At 37.8% G+C, this 18,449-nt stretch overlaps 1 long non-coding RNA gene across 1 annotated transcript in view; it reads left to right on the plus strand.

Moving 5' to 3' along the window:
• LOC104912039 overlaps positions 1–18,224 on the plus strand; it is a 38,127-nt gene extending 19,903 nt beyond the window's left edge. Inside the window, exons 2-3 of the long non-coding RNA XR_004160555.1 lie at positions 11,288–11,980; positions 15,225–18,224. This is a non-coding gene — a long non-coding RNA (uncharacterized LOC104912039). The remainder of the gene's footprint in view (positions 1–11,287; positions 11,981–15,224) is intronic.
• The last annotated feature ends 225 nt before the right edge of the window (positions 18,225–18,449 follow it).

Raw genomic sequence — 18,449 nt, forward strand, 5'->3', positions numbered from 1 at the left:
GGCTCCTGTGGTTCTGACAGCACAGCCCTCCCTCCGAATCCACAGCACAACATCTGTGCCAGTGCCCCAGGCAGATGAATTCTGACGTTTCGTTTGTGAAATGCTTCGAATTGCCTCAGAAAGATGAGATCCTGCTGCAGCAGACACAAGTATTTTGGAGATCTTTTCCTAGCCTGTGTAGCTGCAGGACAGTTGTCGTGGTTACGGCTGTAGATGCTGAGCCTGTGTGTTTGCAGCAATTTGTCATGCTTGCTGCAAATAATGCTGCATGTGATGTATGTGGAAGGGAAGTAGTTTGGTGTCTGTACAGTAAACTGATTTTTTCAGGTACTGTCAGATGATCTTTTACCTGTGAGCACGGATTTACATACCTACAGATATGGCAGTGACAAATTATTTTCTAGAAAAGTTCATCTTCCGGATGAGGCCACTGTGAAATGATTCCAGGCATTTATAACAGGATTTTTTTGAGAGAAAGCTGGCATAATGGAGAGAGTTCACTGCAGGGCTGCAAACGTTACTCAAGGTTTGGGAAATCTGCCATTTATTTAGAGATTGAATTGGTTCACTCTTCTTTAAAATAAAACTAAGTGATACGATCAGTCTGCAAATACTTGTTTTGTCCTTTCCAGTGGGTTACAGCTTCTTTCCCTCTCACATAAAGATCAAAAAAGCCTGCTCTGCACCTAGAAATAAGAAATTAATTGGACAATTAAGTGACCAAAAGCAGAATGGGTACTTAAACCATTAAGTCAAGGCCATTGACTTCCTACAAGGAGGAACTCAGCTCAGCCAAAGCTTGATCCAGTGTAACTTGCCTCCAGGTTACCTAACAGATGAGTCTGAAGGATAAGTATGAGAATGCCTCTTTCTGCCCTTCTAATCTCTGGGATTACAGAAAGGCAGATTGATGGCAGAGAGCAGAGTTTATGTGAAACGGAATAAAGGCTTCAAGGCCAAAGTGGATTCCTTAACAACAATTAAAGCCTTGCTGCTTTTCGGGTCAGACTTCTCAGGTAATCGTGCAGGTCACTGTTAATGCCAGCCAAGCATAGCAGAACACATAACACCAATTCTAAACCACCTTTGGCAAAAATGGATGGTGTGACTCATCTGCCTTCTGTGTCAATTAGGAAGTGTTATGTACCCTTTTTTTCAGTTTGGGTTTTGTTTGTTGAGCTGCATAGGTTTTTTTGTATTTTTTTTTCTCCCAAATACTGACTTTTAAAACTAACACAGTTTGTTTCCTACCTTTCTACCATTCCTACCTTCCTAAAATATTCTACTTGAGTTTTAAGTGTACAAAAAGAATTTAGTTGAGAGTGTAACAATGAAGCTAAACAAAATGTACTAAAATAATTGTATCACCAGGTTCATTTTTTATTGACTTTAGAAAAGTCAATAAATACTGAAGTTAGATATGTATATATGATAAAATTTGGAAGAGGACTGGCAAAGAAATCAAATAAACTTGGAAATATGCTGCATAGAATGGATAGATACAATATGGCTGCAGTAGAATGGCATACAATATTACTGATCAAGAAGGAAAACTATTTTACTTCAGTTTTGAAATAGAAGTATTACAGTCTTCTTGATGGAGTTGCCATAGACTGTTCCACACAGTTTACAAAATATTAGATGAAAATAAATATTTTCTTCATTCCTTATAGAGAAGTTGTTTCCATTCCAGCATATATCAAAAGTTCTAATTACTAAACTTTTGTTTTCCTCTTTGCTTGTGCTTCCATTTTATAATTTTACATCCCTAAACAGCCCTTTTCCTTCACCTTTCCTCCATAATTATGAAGCAGACACAGTCTGCATCTTTGCTCTCAGAGCGGGACCTGTGTTGGCTGCGGGTGAATCTTTTGCAGAGGATGATGTTCCCTTTGCTGTGTCTCCACCAGGAACTTGCTGCCAATTATTTTTTGGAAGAGCTGACTTACAGTAAACAGATCTCTTTTAATGGCGACAGACTTAGCTAAGGAGAGTGAAATAATAAATATTATAGAAAGAGAGTGCTGACTGAATTAGTGAGATAGAAATCAATCCTGCCAGGTAGTGAGAGGTTTGGTGACAAAGTGAAAATCTCCAAACCCTGGAAGGCTTTATCTATCTCTCAAATAATGCTGTTTTGCATTTTGAGGGTATTTCATGCCTTCAAGATGCAGAGCAGATGTTTCTTAATTCTCCTAATGATTCTATGGAGCAGGTGAGCATTATCTCAGCTTTACAGATGGGCGAAGGAGTACAAAGAGGTGGAACAGTTTGGCTCAGAACAGTGTGAATCAATGGCAGAACCAGGAATAGGACTGAGAAGTGCCTGGGAGTGCACGCCTGTGCTGAAACCACTCAACCACACTGCTCCCGACATAAGAAATGGAAATGAATTTTTAATATTCCTGTTTCCAAAGGAAGACTTTGGATTTTAGAAAAATTAAATATTTATTTCATTATGTATGACTTCATAAGCCCATAATTTATACCAGATAGATTTATTGGCTTTATTTCCCCATGATAATTATATAGCCCTTGTTGATCTAATGGGCTTGTCATTTTTAGTGATGTATCCATCTGCCTAAAGATAAGCATTATTTGCCTGTTATATAGTTAGGAACACAATAGAATGCACACAAAAATTGCTCTGAGCTTAAACACTAAAATGAAGAGGGTTTTCCATCTCCCAAATGCAGATTTAACACACTAAATTAGTTTGGAACTACTTTAGTTTCCTTAGCAAACTCAATCCTCTGATATTTATCAGGCTGGCAGCATTGCGATCCCCTATTTACTTAAAATACTGAACATTTGAACTGCTGATGTACAGCAACAACACCAGCAGATTGCAAAGGGTTTGCAAACATTGAGCAGTGTGTATCAGAGGAAGGCTGTACTCACTGCTGCTGCCTGGGTGGCCATTCTGCCCAAATCTCAGAGTATCATGTTTGGCACAAACTGGGAGGGAGCACAGAAATGCCTAAAACAACCGTAAGTAAGAGAGGCTTTCCTTACGTCAAAAGACCTTCTGCTTAAAAAATTCATGGATTACTTTACTGCTGGCAGTAGAGTACCAAAGCCTCTGCAGCCATGGCATCACTGTAACGTAAGTCAAATGTTTCAGTCTTTTTGTCTGATTAGCCTCAAAAGTCATTTATTTCCCTGATTTTTCCGTCAAGATATTCCTTCCCAGAACCACACAGCTCCTGCTCTGCTGTGCAGAAATGCATCTCAGTCTCCATGCCTAACAAGTCTAAGGCTCCTCTTGTTTCATAGGTCAGTCTTGGATCCTTCCCATTTCTTTTGGGTGAAAACTGAGTTAAACTGCATCTTCTTTTGTAAAATAAATAAATAAATAAATAAATAAGGAAACTGAGAAAACTGTGACACACGTACTGATTATAAAAGCCTTAGGAATTACCCCATAAATCAGCATTGCGTTTTCAGCTGAAAGATGTGTATTTATAAAAATTTGGGCATTATTAAATTTTGAATTCCTGCACTATTATGGTAAGTAAATAGAGTCTTACAGGTGCGTTTAGCCAGGAAGTAAAAAGGAGGGCATTGCTGGATATTTTATATAAATGTGTCCTTTAAAGGTTACGCACAAAAGAAAGGATGTAGCGTATCGTTCAATTACATTACTGTTTCAAAAGCATCATTATTGTTACATAATTTAAAACCAGATAATGCCTTAGAGAAAAACAAGGATCAAGGGAGGGGGATGTGGTGACACAAAAGAACCTCCATGTAAGCGTAGGAAAAAGACACAGGCAACTGAAAGTTTAAATGGACCTGATTCTGGATGGACACATTAACTCTTATCCTGCCTTCACTCTGCTTTCTCTTTGGGCCCTGAAACAGCATCAGTCCATGTCCTGCCCTTGCTCTCTAAATTTCTCCCAAGCCTTGCAAGCATCAGAAGTATCAGAGCCAGAGCCTCTCATCTCCTTTCCCCCTTGACCTCACCTCTGTGTCCCACACCTCTCCAGGCAGCCCATGCACACTCCTGAGGAAGAATGTGGCCAGTATACTGCCAAGTGCTGCTACATGGAAGGGGGTGGGGGATAACAGGAAAAGCAAAATGACTGGAAGAAGGTAAGTGTTCATGGCAGCCAATATTTCTACACTTCACGTGATCTCCTATTTCCCTGAGCAGGGAGGTAAATTTTCTTCTTTTGTCTTCTACTGTATTTTATAGGCCACCTCGCTGTTTGATGGGTGTACCTATCTCATTCATAATGCAATTTGATTGACAATAGTCACGGGATTGGCAGCTGGTTAATTTGTTTTTCCCAGAATAAATATTTCTATCTAAAACATGACATCTATTCCTAAACAATCTAATCAATGTTTCGTACAGAATTCTAAAAGGGTGATACACTGTAGCATTATTATTTGAATGATATTGTTCTTCGGTTCAGTATCAATTTCATTTTTAAGGTGATGGTTTTCTATCTTCTTTCTTTGTCAGCTATATCTCTAGCTTTTGTCAACATTATTCAAGCAGCGTAAAATTACAGTTTATTTATTAGGAACTCATATATAGGTTCTCAAAAATGTCTCTTCTTACTCAGTATCAAACACAGTTACCTGCTTTGCAGAAATGACTGTATTTATAGCCGTGTGCTATAAATGGGACATGTCAGGAATTTTTGTCAGTGGCTGCTGCTTTGTTGAGTGTAGCCATTCATTGGTAGGATATCTTCTTTATTTTCACAAAGAAGGAATTCTGGCACTCCCTATTGTTGATAAGCATAATCTCTGCATAAACATACCTTCCCAACACTTGGAATGCTCTTGCTTTCCTCTAGTGGATCTCAAAGCCAAAACCAGCACAGTTTGTAGTGATGTAATAGAAAAGGGGTAGTTTGCAATGACCTTCTCTGAAACTTGGCCAGGAACCTATGTAAAAAATCTCCACGAGACATTCTCTCTGCAACAGAGTAAGAAACTGTCAGGATGCCTAATGCATCTCTACCTTCCCTCCAATTACCAAAGGCAGAAGGGAGTGAGAACGTGGAAAACAACAATCCTGAAAACCGTTTTTCTTTAGTGGATAAAAAACAGCACCAAAACGCGGAAGAGGCAGCAGGAATGTACGTATCGATGTGGCTTTGCAGTATCAGCCTGCTCTTTAGGTCCTCTCCCTTGGATGCATACTTCATGAGAGCAGCCACTGTGGAGGTGGGTTGAAGGGCAGAGGAGACAGGTTCGTGGGCAGGAAATCAATGCGGTGCAATTCCTGGGATGAGGCAGCAGATCCTGCAGCCACTTACGAGTCCATTACTCACATCAGGCCGCGTGGCCACGATTTGCAGGGTACTGCCTGCATTATAGAGGCCAAATCCTTCATAGCCCTGTAGCCCTGTACGTCCTCGTAAGAAGCATTTAATTAAAGAAGTAACACAGCTGCAGAGAAACACGAGTTCCTGATATTTCTGTAGAGCACCCATGAATTTTTTAACTAGAGGGATATGATATATGATTATCATCTCTTCAAAGCTTAAACGTGCCATCTTCATGTGAAAATGTTTTGTATACAAATATTAGAAAGCTTTTCTCTAATCATTGAGTAAATATTCTGCTGAGAAATAGTTTTGAAGTTCTTCACAATGCATCCAGTCAGCTGCATCATTTACGTATGCTGGAGGGGCTGGTGACTGAACAAACAAAAGTGTAAATTGCACTTCAGCTACAGAGAAGGGAGAAGCAGAGCAGGTATGTTTGTGTCTACGCTTGTTACCAAAGGATGAAAGGATGAAGAAGAACTTAAAATTTATTCTGAAAAGACATTAGACTGCAGAATTCTGATGCAAAAATATTCAGCAGAACAAGAAGTCTCAAATGATAGCTAAAGGCACTAAGCCAGAAGATTGAAATGTAAAGGTTGTTCATAGTGGAGAGAAAAATATTTATTCCTTGTTTTCTATTCTAAACAGATTTCTTCCTGATGCTGTAATCTCATGCTGCTGTTTATCTCTACCTGTGACTTTGCTTATTCCTTCGTCCCCTCTATAAATCACTGCAGCTGGTAGTGCATTCACGCAACCTTTCTGCCAGGATGGTGCCAAACCTCTTCCCATCAGACACGTGAACTGGTGAATTCCAACAGCTAAACACCACTATTTTGAACTAGGGAAACTGGAGTGAAAGAATATTTCAAAGGTACTCAAGACTTGTGTGATATGGCACTGAGCTCTGTGCTCATATAGAGAGCTGTTGGTTTTAGGCATGCTAAATGAAACACGTTTTACATCTGCAGCAGAGTAAGAAAAAGTCTCGTTTCTTTTGCCTGAACAAAAGGCAAAGCATATAGCAGCTGCTGTTCTTGTAGTAAGGATTTCAAAACTGAATGGCAGTGTGCTCTCATTCCTATTCATCTGACATTCAGCTTTCAGATAGTGATGTTCACTGTCATATTTATCACTAACTATGATGGGGTTGTTTGGGGTGACAGTTATGGATGGAAGCAGCCACAGTTCTCACCACCTTTCCAGATCCATTTTAAGTGGTTTCTGCTCCATCGCTAAGAGCTGATGCTGCTATTCCCATGAGTTGGGAGATAGAAGCTTGTATGAATTTGGACTTTCTCTTTCCTGTGGTTGCCCTATGGTGTGCTTTCCTTAGCAGTTAAATTAAAAAAAATATAAATCTTAATTGTCGACTCTTCTTCTCTCACCCCAGTAAAAAATAAAAATAAAAATGGAAACATAGACCATTTTGTCCTTTTGGGAAAGTGTAATGGAAAAATATAATTCAGGAAAGAGTTTTAAATATTAGGGAAATTCTTAATGTCTGTGTGAAAACCTTTTTCCTTGTGCTTGTCTAGCTACAAATACAAACTCTTTCCTGTATTTTTTTTTTATGTTTAAAATATACAACCCACATAGCACGATACTAGGTAGATAGCTGTGTACTTTTTTTTTCTTTTTTTTCTTTTTTCTTTTTATATATTAATTCTTCACTTTTAAGGTGGAAAAGAACACAGCCAGGCAGAGGAGACTTTCTCACTCTTTCAACCACTGCTGGTGAAATGAGCCCCACACTACGTGATCAAGAGAACTGACTTCCAGCTTTGATAGGTTATAAATAGTAGGCACTGTAATTGTCTAGCAGTTCTCCTGCAAGGAAGAGGTAATTGTGTGGATGAATAAAATATTGGCATTAAAAAAACATTTTAAGCTTAATCTCAAAGTAGCTGATGAAGTATTTCTATGGCAGACCTGTCAGCTCACGTGCTCTCAGTAGTAGCTTCTCATGCTTGGTTGGCTCTTTTGTAAGAAGAGAAGAAGAATTAAAAAAAAGAAAAATGAAACACACCAGAAACATGCACAGTACAAAAATGCACACACAACAAAACAATGAGAAAATCCTGAAAATCAAATGACTGCATTTGGAGAGGGTCTTCTGCACTTCTCCACGTTACCTCAGATGGGGCAGTTCCCAGCCATGTCTCTCAGGCAGACCCAGTGGAGGTGCTTTTCTCTCTATTGCCCATCCCCAGCCTCACTGTACCTGAAAACCTCATGGTTCAGCCTATTTCTTCTGCAGTGGGCAGAGCAGTGCTTCCTTCCCCTTCTGCAGAGATGAAGCTTGGGCCGCCATTACACTGTGCTCTTGGAGAGACCTTCAGCTCAAACTGGTATCTACAGCCTATTGTGGGATAGCCTTCAGCCTCCAGGCAGAGCACACCTGGGAGGGGAAGGATCCTGAAAACTCTGCTGCTTATGGGATGGCATCAGATTATGACCAGTTTCTGGGAATTGGTTCAGAGATGCAAAGGAAGGCAGGGAGGTGGACTGATTCCTCCATCCTGGACCAAAAGTTTGGTGCAGGAATTGGGGTACTTGAGGCCTCCCACTGCGTCATTGCATAAGATGAGGGGAGGAGGAAGGAAAAGTGACTGGCAGATTCTGGCATTTTGAGATCACTGATAGCCTTCACAAGGCATTAGTTTTATTTAATATGAAGAGTGCCATGTCGGGTCCAGTATTTCAGGGACAGATATAAGATTTAACAGCAATTCACAATGCTAACATCAGCCAAAGCATTTCTGTTTGGATTTTCGTTCTCCAGCAGAAGGATGACAGCACTGAAGATTAAAGCTTTTTTTACTCCTCTTTAAGATCTCAGCAAAGTGCAGATTTGAAACACAGAAAGAGGTTGACCTTTGTATTAACCTGAATCTCTTTTCCTGTTTCTTCTTGAACATATTTTATTCTCTTTATGCACAGTGGGGCTCTTTTTTCTCATGTGAGGCTGTTGAATGAAATGCCAGAAAGATGGAGTGTGCACTTTTACATCAAAGAAATGATGAGACCATAAAAACTCATTTCCCTTGTGACTTCTTAAATTGTTGCTAAGGAATTGAATGAGTCTGTTTGAAACAATGTGTCCCTTTAAATTCTGTTTTCTTATTTGTCTTAAAACACAAAGCCACGGTTTCTTGTAGACCCTGATTCAAAGGCCACTGACTGAAGTCAATAAAAGATTTTTAGTCGCTGCGGTTAGATGTCGGTCAGATTTTTCAAGTATTCCACTATGCAAAACCCAGGGCAGACTGATTTAAAAAGTTCTGACTATTCACAGAAAGAAAGAAAAAGGTCTAGTTTGTTTTTGTTCATTCAGAAGGTTAAAAACATCCCCTTTAAATGGGCCAGAACTGTGTCTTCTGTCAACTGCTGAGCAGAACGAATCTGACAAGGGCAAGTAAAGTGAAGCAGTGGTTAAATTCAGAAATCCAAAGAAGTAAAAATATTGATTTACTTTAGTTTTTCTCTTGCAGAGTGGTGATGTGCAGTAGAAACACAAACAAATTCCTCAGTTTAGACTGTTGGAGGGATACCCTGCCTATCTCTGTGTAACAGTTTTGGGCAATCACTTTTACTGCTGGGGTGAACAGTTTGTTAGTACTATAATCCAGTGAGTTGCTAGAAATGGTCTTGATTGGAGAGCATTGTAAAGCAATTAAGTTGTGACTATTAACAAAGCTCCCACAGAGAGCATTAATTTTTGAAAGTAGACAAAGTCTGCATTACGAGTTTCCAGTGACTGTGTAAAAGCGTGACTGTAGTGAAATATGGAAAATGTTACAGTAAGTCTCAACTGTTGTAGATATTCCTTATCAGTTTCCAGGAAAAAGTTTTAAAGTTCCAATTTAGAAAAGCATTTAAATGCATTCTGAAATTTATTTCATTTTAATTGGATACAGGTTTAACAAATTGCTAAGTTTTTGCATAATAAGTAGCAATTTAAGTATCTTCTTATAGAGCTGATTTGGATTTCATTTAAATATCCTTTTCTTGGAATTGGAGCCTTAGTCATCTGAACTGTAATGGGATTTTCTGGGTCTAAAATGTAGAAAATGCCACTTAGCTCTCAGACCCAAGTCAAACATCTTCATCAATGAGATATCCATATTGCGTGCACACATTCCTTTCCAGAACTCCAGTCTCCAGGGTTCTTTATCTCATTGTTTGTTTCTCTCTACAAGGGTGTATGATATTTTAAGAAGGTAACTTAACAGTGGTTCAAAACAGTGATTTCTTGTGTTAGCCAGTTTAAGAAAATTGCTGTGCTGAAGAAGATACTAAAACTCCAGAGTCCAGGTCTCCATCTCTGATCATGCTCGGAGGTTGAAATCCCAGTTCTTCATCTTCCCATCTTTTGTACCCAACATCTGCTTGCTCTGCTCTGTTTTATGCCTTGAAAGGGACATTTGCTTTAATGGTCCCATGCTGGGATTTCAGAACAATGGAAAAACATTGCTACCAGTAAAATATGTGTAACTATTTTCAAAACGTCGGTGTGAGCCAACAGGACCTATCAAAGCCTTTGCAAAGGCATAAAGCCAACTTCTTAGATTACATTGTTTATAATCTCTCTTGGGTTATTTCCCAGTAACACAGAAAATGTGTGACTGTTTTTGTATCTGAAAGGAATTTGGCCAGTGCTGAAATGGGAGTACAGTATCTTTACCAAACAAGGCTACATGTAGTGATGGGCAGTCTTTAGGATTCTGAGTAACTGAATGGTTGTAGCACTTCACTTTCTGAAGATAGATCAATCATCTTCTCAATTACATGTGTTTTTTAGGTTGTGTTGTTTTTCTCCTTGTAGTGTAATTCTTAACCACATGATCAAGCCAGGTGTTATTCCATGCTACTGCTTCTGAAAATGCTGACACAACAGATGCAGGCATACGGGTTCAGTGAATCAGGAAGAGATAAGTGTCAACTTTCCTCTATGATTGTGGCTGCAAAGATCTTTGTGCTGAATGTTTATTCTCCAGTGTTTAGAAAGGAGCAGTTCAGCTATACCTGTACTTTGTTAAAAAGAATTTCTTGAAAACTGCACTGAAAGTGGATATTTTCTGCTATTACTTAAAGCTCAGTGTTGGTTGCAAACCCAAAGAAGGCAGGTACCCATGTTCAATACCCATACCTAGTGCACTGTTGTGTTAGATACCACAATCCTAATTCCAAAAGATGGTGTTTTTGGAAACAGAAGAAAATCATTCTAGAATAGAAAAAAATCCCTCCAGAAGATTCAGTTTCCATTGTAAAACCAGTTGTTTGCATTTTTAATATCCCACCTTGCTAGTTTTTCTTCTTCCATTAGGAAGAAGTTCATAACAAGTTCACACCTTTTAATCTAAGGGTAATGAACAGACCTCCCAGTGTTGAAAGCCTGCTGTACAAACAGCAAAATTATTCAGACTTCCAGGAGTAACTTAATTAGAAGGATTCTTCAGTGGCTTTTTTTTTTTTTTTCATTAGAAAATATGATATTTTTCACACTGTACAGCACAAAACCTTTGGCATTTTTGTAAAGTGTAATGAAATAATCACTGGGAATTTCTTGATCTTTCTCTACAGGAGTTGCTACCCATTTTTCTTTTTAAGCTAATTTAAGGGACAAAGTAGCTCAATAAACTGTTTTCTGTTTAAAAGGTGACTTTGAAGAAGAGTGACGTGGTAAACTTTCCACAGTGATTATGGAAAATATTGTTTCTGCTATTTATGAAATGCACTATGATGCTCTTTTGATTAAAAATGAAGATGAAAATCTTTCAAAGCCTTTGAGACAAAATTATTTCAGCAAACAAATGAGAAGAGTGTCTGCTGATGGTGTGGAGTTCTGCATGGTCTTGAATATATGCTGCTGTGTGGAAGAACCATTTCTAGAAGTGGCATTTGTCCCCACAGACTTGTTATGCCCAGGTGTTTCACTTATCTGTTGTTCCACTTATGTTTTATTTTCTTTTCTTTCAACAAATATCCAGGACAAGTTAAAGTGAATCCTATATTCTCTGGCTGACTAGATGCTAATTGCTAACATCAGTGCTGCATCTGAGACAGATATTAGCTCCGTGTGCAATTACCAGGCTGATGTATTGAGGAACTGAAATCCCAAGATGAAAACCAGAAGAACGAGGTACTGTACAGTCATCTTGGAAGATAGTACCCCAGTTTCACTACTTATAATTACAGAACATCATTAACTTTTGAAAATGAAAAGGAAAATCTGCTATTAGTGTTCTTTCCTGCTGTGATGCAGCATGAGGGGTTCTCAATGTCTATGCTTGTTCTTTGTTGCTCTCGCTAAAGCATCCCTTTCTTGAAGAGAACATTTATGACTGAGAAGGCCAGGGACTCTGGGAATGATATTCTAACAGAGTTAGAAAATGCCAGAATGTTACTGACCTCAATCAAGATTACATTTCTGAAGTAGTTTGTGACATTCTCTTGCCATGAGTAGTTGCACAGTTTGTATTTCAGAGTTAGGAAGATCTACAGTAAAGGAACAATGCAATTCATGTAAAGAGAGGAAATTATAACTTTTGTTCAGTTCCTTACCAACATTTATTGACTTTATTTCTGCTTAATCATAAAACTGACACCAAGCCCAGCTCTTTGTTTGCAGGTCAGTAGACTTAAATGCTCACTAGAACAAGAATTCTGTGGAATCATTAAATGTGAGTATTTTTAACAAGTGTCCTTTCAAAACATCCCAAGGTAACATTGAAAGGAAAAAAAAAAAAGCAAACAATAGGAAGAACTGAAAATCATTTGCATAGAAATGATCACATTCCATCATGAAGTCCTAATTTGTGCCTATGTTTTAGGATGTTTATGGTGATTCCAGGGCTGATTACCATATTAATGTCATGAAAATAATAAAAATGTACTGATTTAGTGCATTACTCCCTTAAACCAGTCATAAGAAAAGATTTACCTCAGTTATTCTGTGGTAAAAATTATATTACTCATTTTCTTCATCTTCAGTGCATGTGGTAACACAGAAATATCACTTTGCAAAGTGCTTTATATCAAGGGAATTCCAGACCTCAACAAGGGAGTGCATGTTAAAATCATGAGAAATGCAGTTCAAGGTGATTCATGAAGGAAATAATCAGTGTTTATGAATGCTAAAATGTGTTACTCAACTACTAGTGCTAGTAAATTATGCCTATGCATAAAAAGGGAGCGTGCTTAACACTGCAACTAGGAAAGTTTTACTGTAGTCAGATTTGCTACTACTGGATTGAAAAAAAAAATAGTAAGGGAAAGAGAAGTTAAATAATAAAATTTATTTTGCTTTGAAATCAACTCCTTTTCAGTAAAATGGTGAAGCTGTGAAAATGGCTTCAGGAGCAAAGATGTGAGAGGTGGTAGGGACCAGACAGAGGTCTAGAAAGCACAGACTCTGAAGGAAGACTTTATGAACTGGGATTCTTTTAGATTAAAAAAAGAGAAGGCAAGAGGTAGGTGACTTCACTTTCAGTTTTATATTTCTATGGTAATAAAAGGAATTGAAAGAGAATCACTGCACCCAAAGACAAAATCCTTTCAGAAAATGAAAATTATTTCTGTGTAAAAGTTGAACTGTCACCTATCCTACAGACTTATGTAAAGAAACAAGGAGACATCAGTGTCCTTTCACTGCCAGAATAGACAGGGAAGCATCTCACATGGGTTGGCAGGACTTTGTTTATATGCAGGAAAGGGGAGTGCTGACTCTCTTGGGAGAATCTGCCATTTTATTATTTTATTTATAAATATTTAGCTAATAGATCAGCTGTTTGGACATACTGGATATAGACCATTGGAAATGGTATTAAGCAAGCAAATAAATAACTGGTTTTAAACTGTGGGTGGTAAATGCGTTTACAAAAACCTTCACAAGGAGCACCTGGCAAGCTCAGCAGGTCCTGTCAATGTAACTTGCTAGTGAAACACCTAATCAATAAGGTGCACAAGCTACATACCATATGACCATATACTTTTCACTAGGATGATAAATTATATTCTAGGTTATGAAAGCCATCTTTATAAAATGGAAACAACGCTTGCAAACAATCAAATGGATGGATTAAAGTGGAGTGGTATAAACTAACTGGGAAATTCTCTGTCCACTATCTCCAAATAGTTCATGATAATTTACACAAGTTGTTTTTATACTTTGTTTACAGTTGTTCAGAGAGATACCTTTTCTTCTCAGGGGGCAGGGAGGGTATTGCATATATGATGTGAAAATGGATAGGCAGAGAAGAGAGAAGATGGATGGAAGAGTGGATACATTACAAAGGCTGTTCAAGGTTTAGAAAGTAAAGGAAAGTAAAGAGAAAGGGAACCAAGGATTCCAGTTGCTTGATGCCTTGTTCGCTGTTTCATCTTGGCCATAGTTTCTCAGAAAAAACTGTTTATCTTCGGTTATTTCTTAACTATGCTTATCTCTGTAGATTGCTACTCTGCCTCTGCACTTCCTTCTTGCCCAGCGCAACAGGGAGTTAGCTGTACAGCAGGCTTTAAATAGATGCTTTTTCAGACAGTGCTCACATTTAGTTCATTTATTAAACATAGCAGGAACAGCAAACATGTGAAATTGTTAATATTCTCAGTTGATTAGATGGAAGAAACATCCCAAAGGTTACTTGTTCTATTTTTGAGAAATTACAGCAATGCACTTTTTCTTCTGGACAATTTTTATAAAGACTTGTATAAATCTGGCACATTTATTCTTCTATTTTTTAATTTTATTCTTGAGAATCTGCTTGGGAAGGAGTAGTTTTAAAAATTCATTATTATTTGATTGCAAGTTGGATGTCAGCCAGCTAAATTTTTGAATTTGAAAGAAAATGCAGCATCAGCTTCTCTGGAACTATAATGGAATGAAACCCTCCAAGCACTCATTAAAAGGGCATCTGACGTCTAGCAAAATTAGATGAGGTGTAAATCACTGAAATACCAAATGTGGATTTGAAATGGAATATTTAATTCTGGAGAACTGAAACCTAAGGCAAGGGGGAAATTTAACTACACCAGCACAATATTTTGATGATGGAAGGAGTAATACCATTTCAAAGGTTTTATTTTTACGTTTAATTAAAAAAAAAATATGTTTATTGAGAGAATTTCCATTGGTGTCTCAGTTGCTATCTAGCATGTAGACGAGTGCTCGAGGAGTACAACAAAGGCACAACAGTAACTTTCCTCCACTGAAGATATTCTAAGCAATTTGCAAATTTTATTGGAGAAATCTGATTGTGGAGGCCTGATAGCAATAGGTATTTCTTCCCTTCTCTTCCTTCTGGTTATTTCACATCAGAGAAGTTCTCTATTGCTTGGTTACTCCAGGACACATTCAGTTCCAAAGTAGAAACAGAAGAGATCAAGGGCTATGAAGCAACTTGCTTTCAATTTTCCTCTTATTCAAAATGCAACTGAAAAAACCATTTTCTTCAGTAACGTAACATTGTTAGTAGTAGTAAATATTTCTACCCCTGCTGTTTCTTCTGACCATTGTTGGGATTGAGGCTTCATTATTCTGATGTCGTGCAAGTTTCAAAGAAAGAATGTCTGCCCTGAAGTGTTTATACACCTAGAGTGCAATCAGGCATAATGGAAGGGATGTGGGTGCATCATATGAACAAATAAATACACAGAACTGGTCCCACTTTGTTATACATGAAGGTTTTTTCGTCATTATTGTACTTAAGGAATTCAATATTGATCCCTTTATATTCATGATTTGGGATATCACATAGTTTGTCATATGTTTTTCCAGTATTTTATGTCATCAAACGGTGATTCAGTATGGTGTTGCCTTTATGAAGGAAGGCAAGGATTCATTTCACATGCAGCACAAGTGTAACTGCCCTAACATGAAAACCAATTTAAACAGAAAAACATTTGTTTTCTTGCTTATATTGCATATAGGAATGGAATACTTCTGTACATGAATATACTTCATTGTGATGGGATAGATGAACAGATTTGGATTCCTCAAAGAGAGAGATTTATTTGTCTCTTCAAGCCAGACAAGGTGGGACTCAGGAATTGCATTTTAAGAAGAATCACTTTGAAGGCAAGAAAGAGTCATGTGAGAAAACAAGCATTTGAGAAAATCTTACACAGAGTTTAAAATTGATTGAGTTACAAATAAAGACATTGTTCAGAAAAGGAATGAGCTTTGAAAGACTCAGGGTATGCAGCACTGTGCTGAGAATAAGGAAGAGATATGGTCCTATTTCGTTGTTCTCTGGAGTGGGGAAGTGGAGCAGTGGGAGTGTGTTGGGATCAAAGGATGGCTGGTAATTTATTTTGTGTCCTTTTCTACAGTTACTTTGATATCCAGCATAAGCTGAAATGAATAACGTTCATTTCTTGAGGAAAATATGGTGCATTTGAAAACCAGTGTTCAAATGAGCAATAATCCAGTCTGGCTTCCTTTGTGTTATCCAAAGCAGCAGCGTCTTCAGCTTGAGATAAGGGTAGGGAGACTGCTTAATTTCAAAGGTTTTCACTTTTATCTTAGACTGGGAAATCTGAATACTTTAATGGGTTTAGGTTTTTAATTTAATTCCAGGTTGCTCATCATTTCACCTTTCAGCTGGGCTATAGAGATAATTCAATCATATTTCCCTTGACAAACCATCTGAATTTTGCTTAAATTTCTCTGTGGATGTGAAAATCAGCCACCACAATAGAGTGCATGACAGACTCTTTTGCCTTCCTTCCTTTTTAGTTCCTTAATTTTGGAACTGTTCTATTCTTGCTCCGTAATGCAGATGTCCTCTGACACAGGCACTTGAGAGACAGACCTTGTACTTCTGCAAAGACATGATGCCAAAAGTTTCAGAAGTAGGGCAACAGAGCAGTCATCAGGAAACAAAAAGATCCAATATGAACAAACAGCATATTTTGGGTAGTCTGGGGATTGTGTGGGCTCAACTTCTGCCCAGAGTTCACATGACAGGTTTTTACAGAGAGTTTATTTTTTGTTTCCTGAGACCTATCTACTTGCTATCCAGCAGTACATAATCAGCTCTTTTGACTCAAATACATCAAAACAGAGAAGGATTCTCTGGTCTGATTCTTGAACCCAAAAGGCTGATCAAGAAAGACACAAACAAGAGGTAATATTTTCTTAAATTCGCCTTCCTCTGTTAGACTTTACAGATTAATTTTGTGTTTAAAAGGTCTTTTCTTGAAGGTACCCCAAACAAGTCAGCATTTCATATGTCTGTGTGAATGCATACTAAAATGAATCACATTTCCACAGTCAGATAAGGTCCATCCTTTTGCCTTTTTTCACTGCTCATCTGTCTTTGAAAGTGGCTAAATATGATAAATGCATTCAATTTCATCCCCTCTGTGTTATGCTAACACTGAAGGTCACAACATTGAGAAATGCTCTGGAGTGAACCAGCACTGAACTGCACTGTGCTTTAATGACTTTTAAGGTCTCCAGGTATGAACAGCTATCATCATCCCGCAGAGACATTTCTGCCCTTTCCTATTTAGATCTGGCTCTTGTATTAGATGTTCCAGCTGAGTCAAAGAGGCATCAAAGGCACTTAAGGCCCCTTTCCTTCAAGACCCAGACTGTAATACCTGAGAAGTTTATCCTCTTTAATTGTAGACCACACAAACATGCTGAAAGCTCACACTGACACCCCCCTGTGCATGACAAGCTGTCATTCTACTGGAATAATTTTCTGACATTCTTCAGAGGGATGTGGACATTCATTTTTTGCCCTCACAGAAAGCATCCACATTGCATGCTATTTATAAAACTGTCATTCATTTTGTAACAGGCAGGCGTTCACACACAACCCTGGACATGAAACAGCCTTTTTATTCAAGGCATTTTTGGTACTTTATTGAAGATAGGCTCTCCCGGATGGGGAAGTAAAATCAGGATCTCAGTTCTTTTCCACAGGCAGCTTCTAGAATGGATGTCTATGTAGTAAGAGGGTGTAAGTAAAAAAAAAACAACAGGCCCAAAACAACTACAGAACTTAAAATGTGTGCTAATGTGCATATGTGTGCTCATGTATGTTTACACTAAGACAAATCACAACTTACTAGGCCCATGTCAAACTAATACAGACTGATGGGCAATGTAGGTAACAGCATCCTTTTGTAAGGCATTAACATAGGTCCTATTCTTTACATGATATGTCTGTACTGTGCTGTTTTGATAGAACTATGAATGCAAACAACAGAACACAATAATTTAAAAGAGGAATTTTTCTGTTTTCTTTTAAAATAATTCAGATAATACAGAATGAGAGAGCAATAGTGGATAGATGAATCACGTCAAAGAATATTTATTTTAAAGTTTGTCTATACTTTTATTCAAAAATAAAGACAGTGTTTTGCTCATTAATTATTGTCAAGAGAGTTTTAAAAGCTCTGTTTTTCTTTGAGGGGATTGGCTCTAAATCTTTTGTGTGAAAGTGAGGAGTATTTTAATTTCTTTTAGTCTAGAATAACTTCCAACTGCTCTTAGATTACCAAGGAGACGCTGTCTTTTTCTAAGGTCAACATGGAAGATAAAGAGAAGACAGGTCAAATTTGGAAAATAATGGAAGAAAAGTAGTTAAGCTGACAAAAACGAGAAAGGATGTGAACACATAAGGTCATAACGAAAACCTAAGTTAAAACTGAATAACTTGTCTTGCAACACAGTGGCTCTTCAGTCAATAAATTATCTAGACAAAGCTTATTACAAATTATTCTCTTCAGTGCAATTAGGCATTTGAAATATTTGAACAGATGGGAAGTGTTTCAGCCCAAATTATGATTCTTCTCACTTTGTTTTCCGGTAAATGACAAAACATTCTTTCCATAGCCTGGAAAAAAAGAGGGATTGAGAGAACATACAGAAGCATAAAATACATTGAAATTAGTAATGCAGCCATGTAAAAAAAAAAAAAAGTAAAGTGGTGAAACAAGAGTACTCTGCTTCCACAGTGTTCCAGTGACATTTTTTGAACCTTTCTACTCTTAGACATTCTTGTAGCCTGAAGATATTTGTCATCGTGGCATAACTAAATGATTTGTTTTTATTGGTATAATCAATCCACAGTGTTACCTTTGACTACATGGTTCTCCATCTTGATTCTGACATACGGCTAATAACTTTTATGATGAAAT

Source organism: Meleagris gallopavo, chromosome 8 (genome assembly GCF_000146605.3).
Source record: "Meleagris gallopavo isolate NT-WF06-2002-E0010 breed Aviagen turkey brand Nicholas breeding stock chromosome 8, Turkey_5.1, whole genome shotgun sequence".
Taxonomy (NCBI): domain Eukaryota; kingdom Metazoa; phylum Chordata; class Aves; order Galliformes; family Phasianidae; genus Meleagris; species Meleagris gallopavo.